Source organism: Salarias fasciatus (assembly GCF_902148845.1).
Source record: "Salarias fasciatus chromosome 7 unlocalized genomic scaffold, fSalaFa1.1 super_scaffold_4, whole genome shotgun sequence".
NCBI classification, from domain to species: Eukaryota; Metazoa; Chordata; class Actinopteri; order Blenniiformes; family Blenniidae; genus Salarias; species Salarias fasciatus.
Window position 1 is genome coordinate 8,451,874 of NW_021941229.1, and position 9,561 is coordinate 8,461,434.

Consider the following 9,561-nt stretch of genomic DNA (forward strand, 5'->3'; position numbering starts at 1 on the left):
TCTCGGCTTTAACTCCCCATTAAAAAAAAGGACTGAGAACACCCTTACATGTTTGTTCAGGACAAACTCTGCTTGTCCTGGGGAAAAAAATGTAGCGTCAGCGCCAAGTCGTACTGGGTTTTATGTTTTCCAGTGATTCTAATGATGACAGACATTGGCCTCGAAGCGCCTGAAAACATTACGTCCCAGAATGCAAGCCTGGAGCCGCAGTCTGCACATCATGTCTGTGGCCGGAGTGTGTACGTTGCATATCTGTATGTTTGTCGTGCGTGCGAGGGATGTCCCGCACTCTGTGGGAACAGCCGTCCCCTTCACAGGAAAGACATTAGAAGCAGCGAGAGAGGAGGAGGAGGAGGAGGAGGGAAGCTTTCCAAGGAAGGGAGGAAATGAAAGGAGAACACCCTCTCGGGCTCACAACAAAAAAAGCCCCCATCCTCCTCCTCCTCCTCCTCCTCCTCCTCCTCCTCTTCGCCTCCCTGACGAGTGCAGAGTGTCTCTCGCTCCAACAATAAGAGCACTGCAGCGTAGCACAACAACAAATAGTGCGTCACTAACGAGGCACGGCGAAACATTCCAGCCCGTCTGCGTTTCGCACGTCGTCCGCCGCTTCCCGCCACCCAGACTCAAACCGGCGTTCTGACACAGATAGCTTGTTATGGGCGGGACCCTCTGTGTGTCAGGGGAAGCTGTCTGCATGTTTTGTTAAAGCCCAGACATTATTTGATTCCTTGAAATATTTTCTTTTTTTTTTCCCCCAGTTTGACCTGGAATTGTAGGATAAATCACTTTTGTTTGGATCCTTCAGTTGACTTATGTGATTCTTTGTCATGGATGCGAGAACATGATCCGGCGTGCGGCTGGGCTGGAATACCCAGAGTTTTAGGAGTGGTTGCTTTATAAGAGTAAATCATCATATCTGGCATCGCCGATGGAAGTACAAGAGCTCCGATTTATCAAATTGCTTTAATCCCAACCAGACAGTCAAGTTCCTGCAGACGGCGTCAGTCCTCTGATGGGCCGGTGACCCTTCTGTTTGAGGTCAACCATTTCAACATGAAGATCTGCGCTATTAGACATGAGGTTTTCATACATCAACAGCAACTTTGAGACCGGAATCCAGGCTGCAAACAGCTCTCCCGTCAACCGAAGGGAGGGAAGCGTCTGCTTGTTGTTCTGAGTGGAGTGCCACTCCAGCGCCACTCGGAGGAGTGATTCACTCCCGAATCAAAAGAGCGCGAGCGCCGCAGCATGTGTTATTACAGGCTTTAATAAAGCACAGCTAATTACATATACATACGCAGGTGCTAACAAATTACTGGAAATTACTCAAGAGTTTGCTCGCTCAAATTCCAGCCTAATCCAAACATGCTACAACGCTGTTAGCTGTTAGCATTAAAGATCTGGGTCAGTCCCCAGTGTTGGGTTTAGCTCGTTCGCTGATTCCCGCCATCGTAAAACTCCAATTCAGTGTCACCATTGAAGAGCGGCTGCACCCTGCTCTGTGTCAACACTCCGCTCACCACAACACAGCTGCCTCTCTGTGGCTGCGCGACGCTGAACGCTTTACCTTCATGTGAGAAGAAGAGGGAAACAAGAGACTACAAGGGCTCGTCTGCATTATTGTTTCAAACCCTAACATGTTTCTCCCCATGTGCATAAAAGGCACATGAATCCAATTTTCATGCATTCATTCATCTTCGGTGTTGGAGCCGATGGGCAGGATACATCCCAGACAGATCACCAGTCCCTCACAGGAAAAACACAGCGAGACAGATAGCCGCACACCCGAATTCACACTTAGGGTCACCAATTAACCTCACATGCATGTTTTGGGAATGTCGGAGGAAACCTGAGTACCGAGAGGAAACCCATGCGCGCACAGGGTTTGAACCCTTGACCTTCTTGTAGGTACTGGGTACTGCTTCACAATGCAGCCCCACGTTGTTTAAAATGTGATATATTGAGGAAACTTGAGTTTTATTTTGTGAATGAAGCTCAGCTTTAGTCATAACTATCATGTATTCTTTCTGTTTGGACATTTTATAAACCATAAATGGCATTTTGATCATAATTTATGATATTGTTTGGATGAAAATGTCTTTTTTCTATATACTGTACACTGTTATGATTGATTTGGGTGTTTTTTATTATTATTTTTACAGACTGGTACAAACGATTTCCTTTGAAATATTCACACTCACCACTGTGTCCATAGCTATAAAGTTACCAAGCATTATACATTAATTTATTTTTCCACTTCAAGGTTAATTATAAATATGTAATACCTATTATCTTACAAAAAACCTGATTGCTGTATTTTGTATCATAATGTCACTATCTTTTTCTGATGGAAATTCATGAAGAATAATTATTATTGTTTAAAAAAAACTGAAAATTACTAATAATCTTATCATTGTTAACAATGAGCTGATTTTAGTACCTGAGTCAGAATTCTCGATCATGTGTCAAAACATCAGTGAACTTAGATTTGGGAAAAAAATGACCTTTGATAACATGCAGTGCAAAGTGTGTAAATTCCAGGCGGCTGTCCCCTCTCAGTGACGCCGCGAGTTTCACTTCACTGTGAAAGAGAAGTGACATTCAGGACGATCACATGGGTGCCCTGGTGTGAGTGTAGCATCAGCATATGTTTGGCAATGCTGTGACCGATTCTGGGCTACAGCGAAACTCCCTTAGAAACGCCAAAATTAGACAGTTTGGAGGACAACAATGGATGATTTATGCCTGACTCACTTTGCGACCAGGTTACGGCTCGACCCTCTGACCCTGGTTTTTGTCCATGATTACGAATCACGACCTCCTAATTAGTTCAACCTCACAATTGGCTCTTTCATACGTCGTTCGGACTCGTGGAGTCTTCTCAGGCTTGTTGTTGTCGTTTGAAAAAGACACGAGACTGCTGAGCTGCTGTACGTTCTGTACTAGTTCAGCGGCAGACAGAGGAATCTTGGAAATACAGGTTTGAGAGAATGCGAGGGGGAGGAGCTTATTTTAATTTGTGTTCGGCATCTAAACACAACAAGTCAGTACCCTAATCTTATCACCTTGTTGTTGACACAATAGTAGCCTGAAAATATAAAATTACAACAGTAAAGACTATTTAACTGAATCCCAAAGTGGAAAGAATCCGCTGAGTACAACATCTTGAGATCAGTTTTTTTTTTTTTTAAACAGCCTCTGTTGGAATGAAGACAAACACACTCCTGACAGTCGAACCCTGAGAAATCGTGTCGCTGTAGATAATGTTGTTGCCTGTGAAAAGCACGCAGAAGGACTCTGCCGAGAGACCCAGAACATTAGCACATGACGTGCCTCGTATTTCCTGTGTTCCTGAGGTCAAACACAAGCCTGGGCTGTTTTTTAAGGCCAAATCTCTTAAAGATAACCGACCACAAAGTTGTGAAAGTGCATCACGCAGCTGAGCCGCTGCCCCTCATGCGAGCCTCCAGTCACATGAACACAAAGCGCGTTGTGCTGGAAACGCCGACCTGTTCCCGTGCTCCACGCCCTGGGAATGGAACTGCGCTGTGAACGCATGTCCCGAGCCCCCGCCTTGCTACTTATTTTTCATCGCTCCCGCTTGTTGTGGGGAGCACAGAAGCCGTGACTCAGACAATGTTTTGCTTAGAAGTCCCTTTAACAAAGTTTAATTGTGCGATAAGCTGCAGGGTTAAATGGTTTGGCCGTGAGTCAGGCCACCAGCTGCTGGCCGCCATTGTGTCCAGGGGACTGACCTTTGTCTCCAGAGATGGAGAGGAAGAGTTGAAATGAGAGCAAAAACAATCCTCGGCGGAGTGTCACATTGTGTTTGACGAGCAAGAGGCATATGTGTGTTTGTGCATGCGTGTGTGTGTGTGTGCGTCTGCCAGAGGCTTGTGATTCACATGAGTTCCTGCGAGTGTTTATTTGGAGGTGTGCACATGTTCGACTGGATCTGTTTATTACCCAGAAAACAAAATTCGAGCACAGAGCAAGACTTTGTTCCCGCGTTTCAAACGTTTTAAGACACAATAACTACATTTATGTGGATTTGCTCAGAGAGATGAACACAGAGGAGGTCTCAGGTCTCCTGATGCCTGACCAGGTTTATTCCATTTGTTCAACTTTCTCAGCATTGTGGAAAAGAAATAATTATAAAGTAATTTCCTGGAGTCTGTCCCCATCCTTCCGCTGCAGGAGTTTCCTCCTGATCGCTCGACGTGTTGAGTGCTGATCTTGCACATGATTCCCAGTTTTGTTTTCTCAGGACTCTGCCTGTTTAGACAGAAAGAAAAGCAAAAGCATCATGGGTTTAGGACAACTGGTTGCTACAATCTGATGTCTTACTTAATTTCACCAAGCTGACATTATTTGTAACCTAAAGTCAACTCAGTGTTTCATTTTATGGTGTTTTTCCGAGTGAACACAGGTGCAGCCACGTTTATGGGCGCTCACCAGCTTCAGTGTTTTTCCACCTGTTGTACCCCAAGACAGGTTCAAATAAAGTTTAAATTATTCAGGAATGTGTCCTCAAGTCTTTACCTTCTGTTCTGTTTCAGGATTTTTGACATTCAGGATGAAAATGAATGTCACAATCTCCACAGCGAGTTCAAAACGCTGCTGCAGGATGTCTGACTTCTGGCCGAAGCTCCCAGACGCTGTTATATAACTCCTATTTTAAAGTCTGACTTCCAGTTAATTTCAGGGTCCAGTTCATAACTCTGGAGCTTGTGTTCCGAGCGTTACACGGTCAAACTGCTGTTTAAATTAAAGAGCCGCTGAAGCCTCATGTCTCCACGAACACAGTTCACTTCTTGTTCTGCGTCTTCCAACAGCGTTGAAGACTGTGATATCTGGTAGACGTTTTTAAACAGCAACCCATCATTTCAACAGGCGTACATCTAATTATGTACGCCTGTTTTTGTTTTTCATAGCATTTTGTTTAATCTGATTACTGTGAACCACTTTGTGACATTTCCGTTCTTTTTATAAATAAATCTCCTTTCATTCATCTTTCAATCTCCAGAACCCATCGCACTATTTGTTTTGACTTTGTTCATGCTTTGGAGGCAAAGGCTGGTTCTAATCAGTTTAATTGATTTTAAAGGTCAGGAGACCAGGCTAATCCAGCCAGATACAGAGAGCTGTAAAAAGAAATACACTTTGAGAATCCTTATAAGAACGTTTTGTTATCATATTGAGTTCTTCATGTATTTCAATAACTCGTGTTAATTTTTTACCATATTTATTGTCAGTCAAACCCTGGACTTGTCCTGCTTGTTTCACATTTCTTCCATCAGCAACACGACTTCCTTCAATGAGAGCTTCCTCACTGAACTTTGTTACAAGCCTGGCATTGATCAAACAGGGTGATGTTGATCAATCACCCTCTCGGACCAGGGTCGGCTCACGCCAGGCTTCTTCCCTTTTGGTGTAATTTGGGTAAATCTCCAACAAAACAGGATTTTTCCTGAGATTGAGAAAACTTTCCCCACCTTTAGCCGATGGTGAGATAATCTTTCTGCTTTTGTCTCCTTTGTGGTTTTGGTTGTTTTGGTCTTGTGGTGTAAAGTCTGCTCAAAGCAAGAGAAACGTTCTGAGGGTGAGTCTTGCAGTAATATACAGGTATCACAGGGTTAACATATGTGGAACATTTTGTGAACTAAAGCAGTCTGAAGCCTTCTCTTTTCCAGAAAAAGAAAAGGCTAAGTACATTTTTCTTTCCTGCCAATGTCTGAGCACCACTTAGCCGAAGACATTGCAGACTTGGAAACACTTGTCGACACGTTCTTTTCATTTGGCCTTTTTGAGGTTGCACTATTTTTGCTCCTTCCACAGGATTATTATCGCCTTGTCACAGTCGCTCTTCTTTGTGTTTTCATGCCTTCTCTTCTTCCAACAAACGAGCTAAGTAAAGTTGCTGTGACTCAAAAGTGACTCACACCTCGTCACTTTCTCTCACACGTGTCTTAATGCACCAGATAGACTCTGCATCGATCAGCCATTCATTAGCGTGAGTGTTCTCTCTCCATCAACCCCTGGCATCTGAAAACTGCATTGGCTGATAAAATATATGACACCGCTCACATGCTTTGGTATATTTGTGTATTTCATGTCTGAAAGGAGCTGGTTTCAATATTCAGGGGAACTTTTCTGATATTCGATATTTCTTTGCTGAAACATGCAACCTGATGCTGAGAGACCGGCCGCTACCTTTGCTCAGGGACACCTTGGAGTCTTTGTGTCTGTGTGTCAAGGTATTTACCCCCGTTGTGAGGAGCTAAATCTGTGTATGTAATCACATTAGGGGGATTTATCATCCTTGTGGGGACAAAAGCAAGTCAAAGTGAGTAAAACCCGCAGCCTTGTGGTAAAGACCTGTTTGTGAGGTTAGACTGAGGTTGGGGTTAGGTTATAGGTCTTGGAAAAGGTTACAGTTAATCACACAGTACTTATGGTTGAGTTTAGTGTAAGTCTGATAATTCAGTGGTGTCAGCTGGAGCTGAGTGTGTGTCGGTGTGGGTCCTTCTTTTATTTACTTTCTTGGGGTCCAAGACCGAATACATCAAATTCTTTCAGATATGACATTGAATTTGTCTACTTTTTATGATCCGAGTCATCTAAAACCTAACTATATCCAGTAATTTCTCCCTTCATTTATTTTTTTCCTCACATTAGTCGTAATGAGGGTGAATGTAAACATAGACATTGTATTGACTTGTACTGAAATTCGGCAACCTTATGCAAAATGTACCGTACGCCCTGCCCTACTAAAGTAAAGTTAATCTATCCCTTAAAAAAAAAACACAATTTTGGTTCACTTAAACACACCCACACACCCACACACACACGCCTCCTGAGAGGAACAGGTGCCCTGAGTGCTTCTTTTGGAGTCTCGTTAAAAATGTCATGATATTTCAACTAAATGCTGCGAATGCTCAAAGCCGGAGCAACCGAACCAACTCCGTACGTCACCCGCCCCCTCAGAGCCACCCACCTAAAACAACCCAGCTGCTATTTATCCAAGTTCTTTCAGAATGGAAGGACCTTGGTGAAATCTCTCCATGTCCACAGGTTCTGCATTTATGTATCTGTTTGGAGCTTTTTTTCTCTGCGGCTCTTTTCTCCTCCTGCTCTTATGCAACCTGCTCATAAATAGAAAGTGGACGTGTCACTCAATTATTGTATTTATGCTGGAAATGGACGAAAGGCTGGGGCCAAGGTTTATGCCGAAGCCCACACGGCGTTTTAAGCCTTCTTCCATTAACTTTATTTTTACTCCAGTATGAAAACACGGTGACTCATTTATCACGCCTGCACAGGTGGGTAATGCGGGAGGCTTTCTCTCCTCCTTTTTATAGCCAAACCTCGCCACTCAAAAATCAATAGATCCACATTGAAATGCCACGGGAAAGATTCTAAAGCCATACATGTTCGAGCAGGGACAGGGGTGCCAACACGTGCAGGACGTGAAAGGTGAGGAAGGAAGGATGGGGAGCGAGGGGAGGAAACAAAGAGACGCTGTCATGTGTTTCTTTTTTTGGGTTTTCACTGAATGTTTTCTTTGCATGCCATCTTGTACGCACTCAGTGAGAAGCTTTCAGGTTGGTCCATCCAGATGTGTGAGGTGTTTTTTTTTTGTTTTTTGTTTTATTATTGTTTTAGCTGCTGCTGGACTTAAATCAGTCCCGACCGTCTGGTTCTTCCTGCTGCTCCGCGCTGCCGGCCTTATCCCAGTCCAGGTGGTTCCTGTACTCGCGCCGCTTGTTGTACCAGTTCTGCGGCTGTGGGCACGGCTTGCAGTGGACCACCAACACTTTTCAAGGTCTTTCAGTTAAATTCAGTCATACAGCCGTGTACCACTGTTTTAGATTCAGAATATTCAAAAGTAGAAAGAAGAAAACTCCCTTGAATTCTATATTGTGAGCGAATGTGAGTTGTTCTTTGTTGCTTTGTGTTGGCGGGATTCCGAGACACTTGTTGTTGAACTGTTTGGCTCTGTTCAATGTCACCACCTGATTGAAGGTTCAGACATCAAACAGGAAGCGGGAGATTCCAGCTCTCTTTAAAGGGAAGCCTTATCTGATCGCGCCATCAGGAGAGATTTGCACTGTTTGCAGGAGGTAAAACCCAAGAAGCCCCAAACAACCCGATGTTCAACTTTTTCTTCTTTTGTTAGGGAAACTGGTTTACCATGAAAACTCCTGTTGTGCTCCGGAGTTTTCCTAAGTTGTTTTATATATACTGGAACTTTGACAGTTTTTTTAGAGCTACAAATATGAAATTGTTCTTAAATTAGGTGGTTGAAGAGTAGCTTCTTTGCTTGTTCACTTGATTACATTAAATTAAATTTAATGAAATCAAATCACTGAATATCATCTGAGATTGTGAATTAAACCAAAATCAGTCATTTTTCATCGTTTCATATTCTTAATTTTATGGTTGTCAACTTGTATTATCCACATACACATTGTTTATTTTGAATTTGTAGATAAAATCTTGAGAGCAGAACTCACCACAGAGACTGATTTGGTTAAGTAAGAGCTAGTTGAGCTTGAGAGACTTTTCCGTCCCCGAAAGACAAGACGGTAATCCTCTCAGCGTGGGACCCAGGCTCATTAAAACCCCATGCCACTCTCATCCAGAGAGCAAGCAGCCACCAGCTGAACTGTGACCCATTTTAAGGGTGTGACCCTTTTTCGTCCAAGGAGCCAGACTGTAGTCTATTATATAGCATCCTGGGAACTAAACCTAAAGAGTGCCAGTGCTTGAATAGGTGCGCATTCACCGACTTCCTTCCATCCATTATCCATACCTACTTGTCATTTATTAGGGTCGTCTGGAATGGGGCCTGTTCAGATTCACTTCCAGCAAAAAGAGACATTTCAGCATTATTAAAGGGCATTGTCAGCCTTTAAAAAAAAAAAAAATAAATAAAAAAGTATTCATACAGTTTACTTTTGGGATTGTATTGTTTCTGTTGTATAGTGTTTGTTGTTGTTTTTTTTATTCAAATGCGATTACAATAGTCCATTCTTGCTGTGACTTGTTTGCTGCTTCAAAATCATTATAAATGTATTTCAGAAGTGACAGTTTCATACAGAATTATGACTGGAAATATCTTCTGATGGTAATAAAACAATAAACACATAGTTCGACATTAAAGTGGTCTTCTTTCTGCTGCTCAAGAGCACTTAAGCACTGCGACCCGCCCTCCTGTAATCTGATTGGCCACCTTCCTATTGTCATTGGTGCAAATTCATGTCAATTATTAGTAAAATTGCACCAATTGTTTATCATTATAAAAAAGGTAAGCAAATTAAATGTTAAAGTAAGTTGATCAAGAAGTGCAGAAATATAGTATTTCAAGATGAGGACTTTCCTGTAGATACTTTTCTTGTTTTTAATCTGGTTCCGCTTCATTTACAACGCTGAAAAACTGATCTTGAAGAGAAAAACGTGATAAAGCTGACATGTCCAACTTAATACCAACATTTACAGTGGAAAATAAACAAGCAACAAAAGCTATATGACTGACTGGACAATAATTTAATATATATA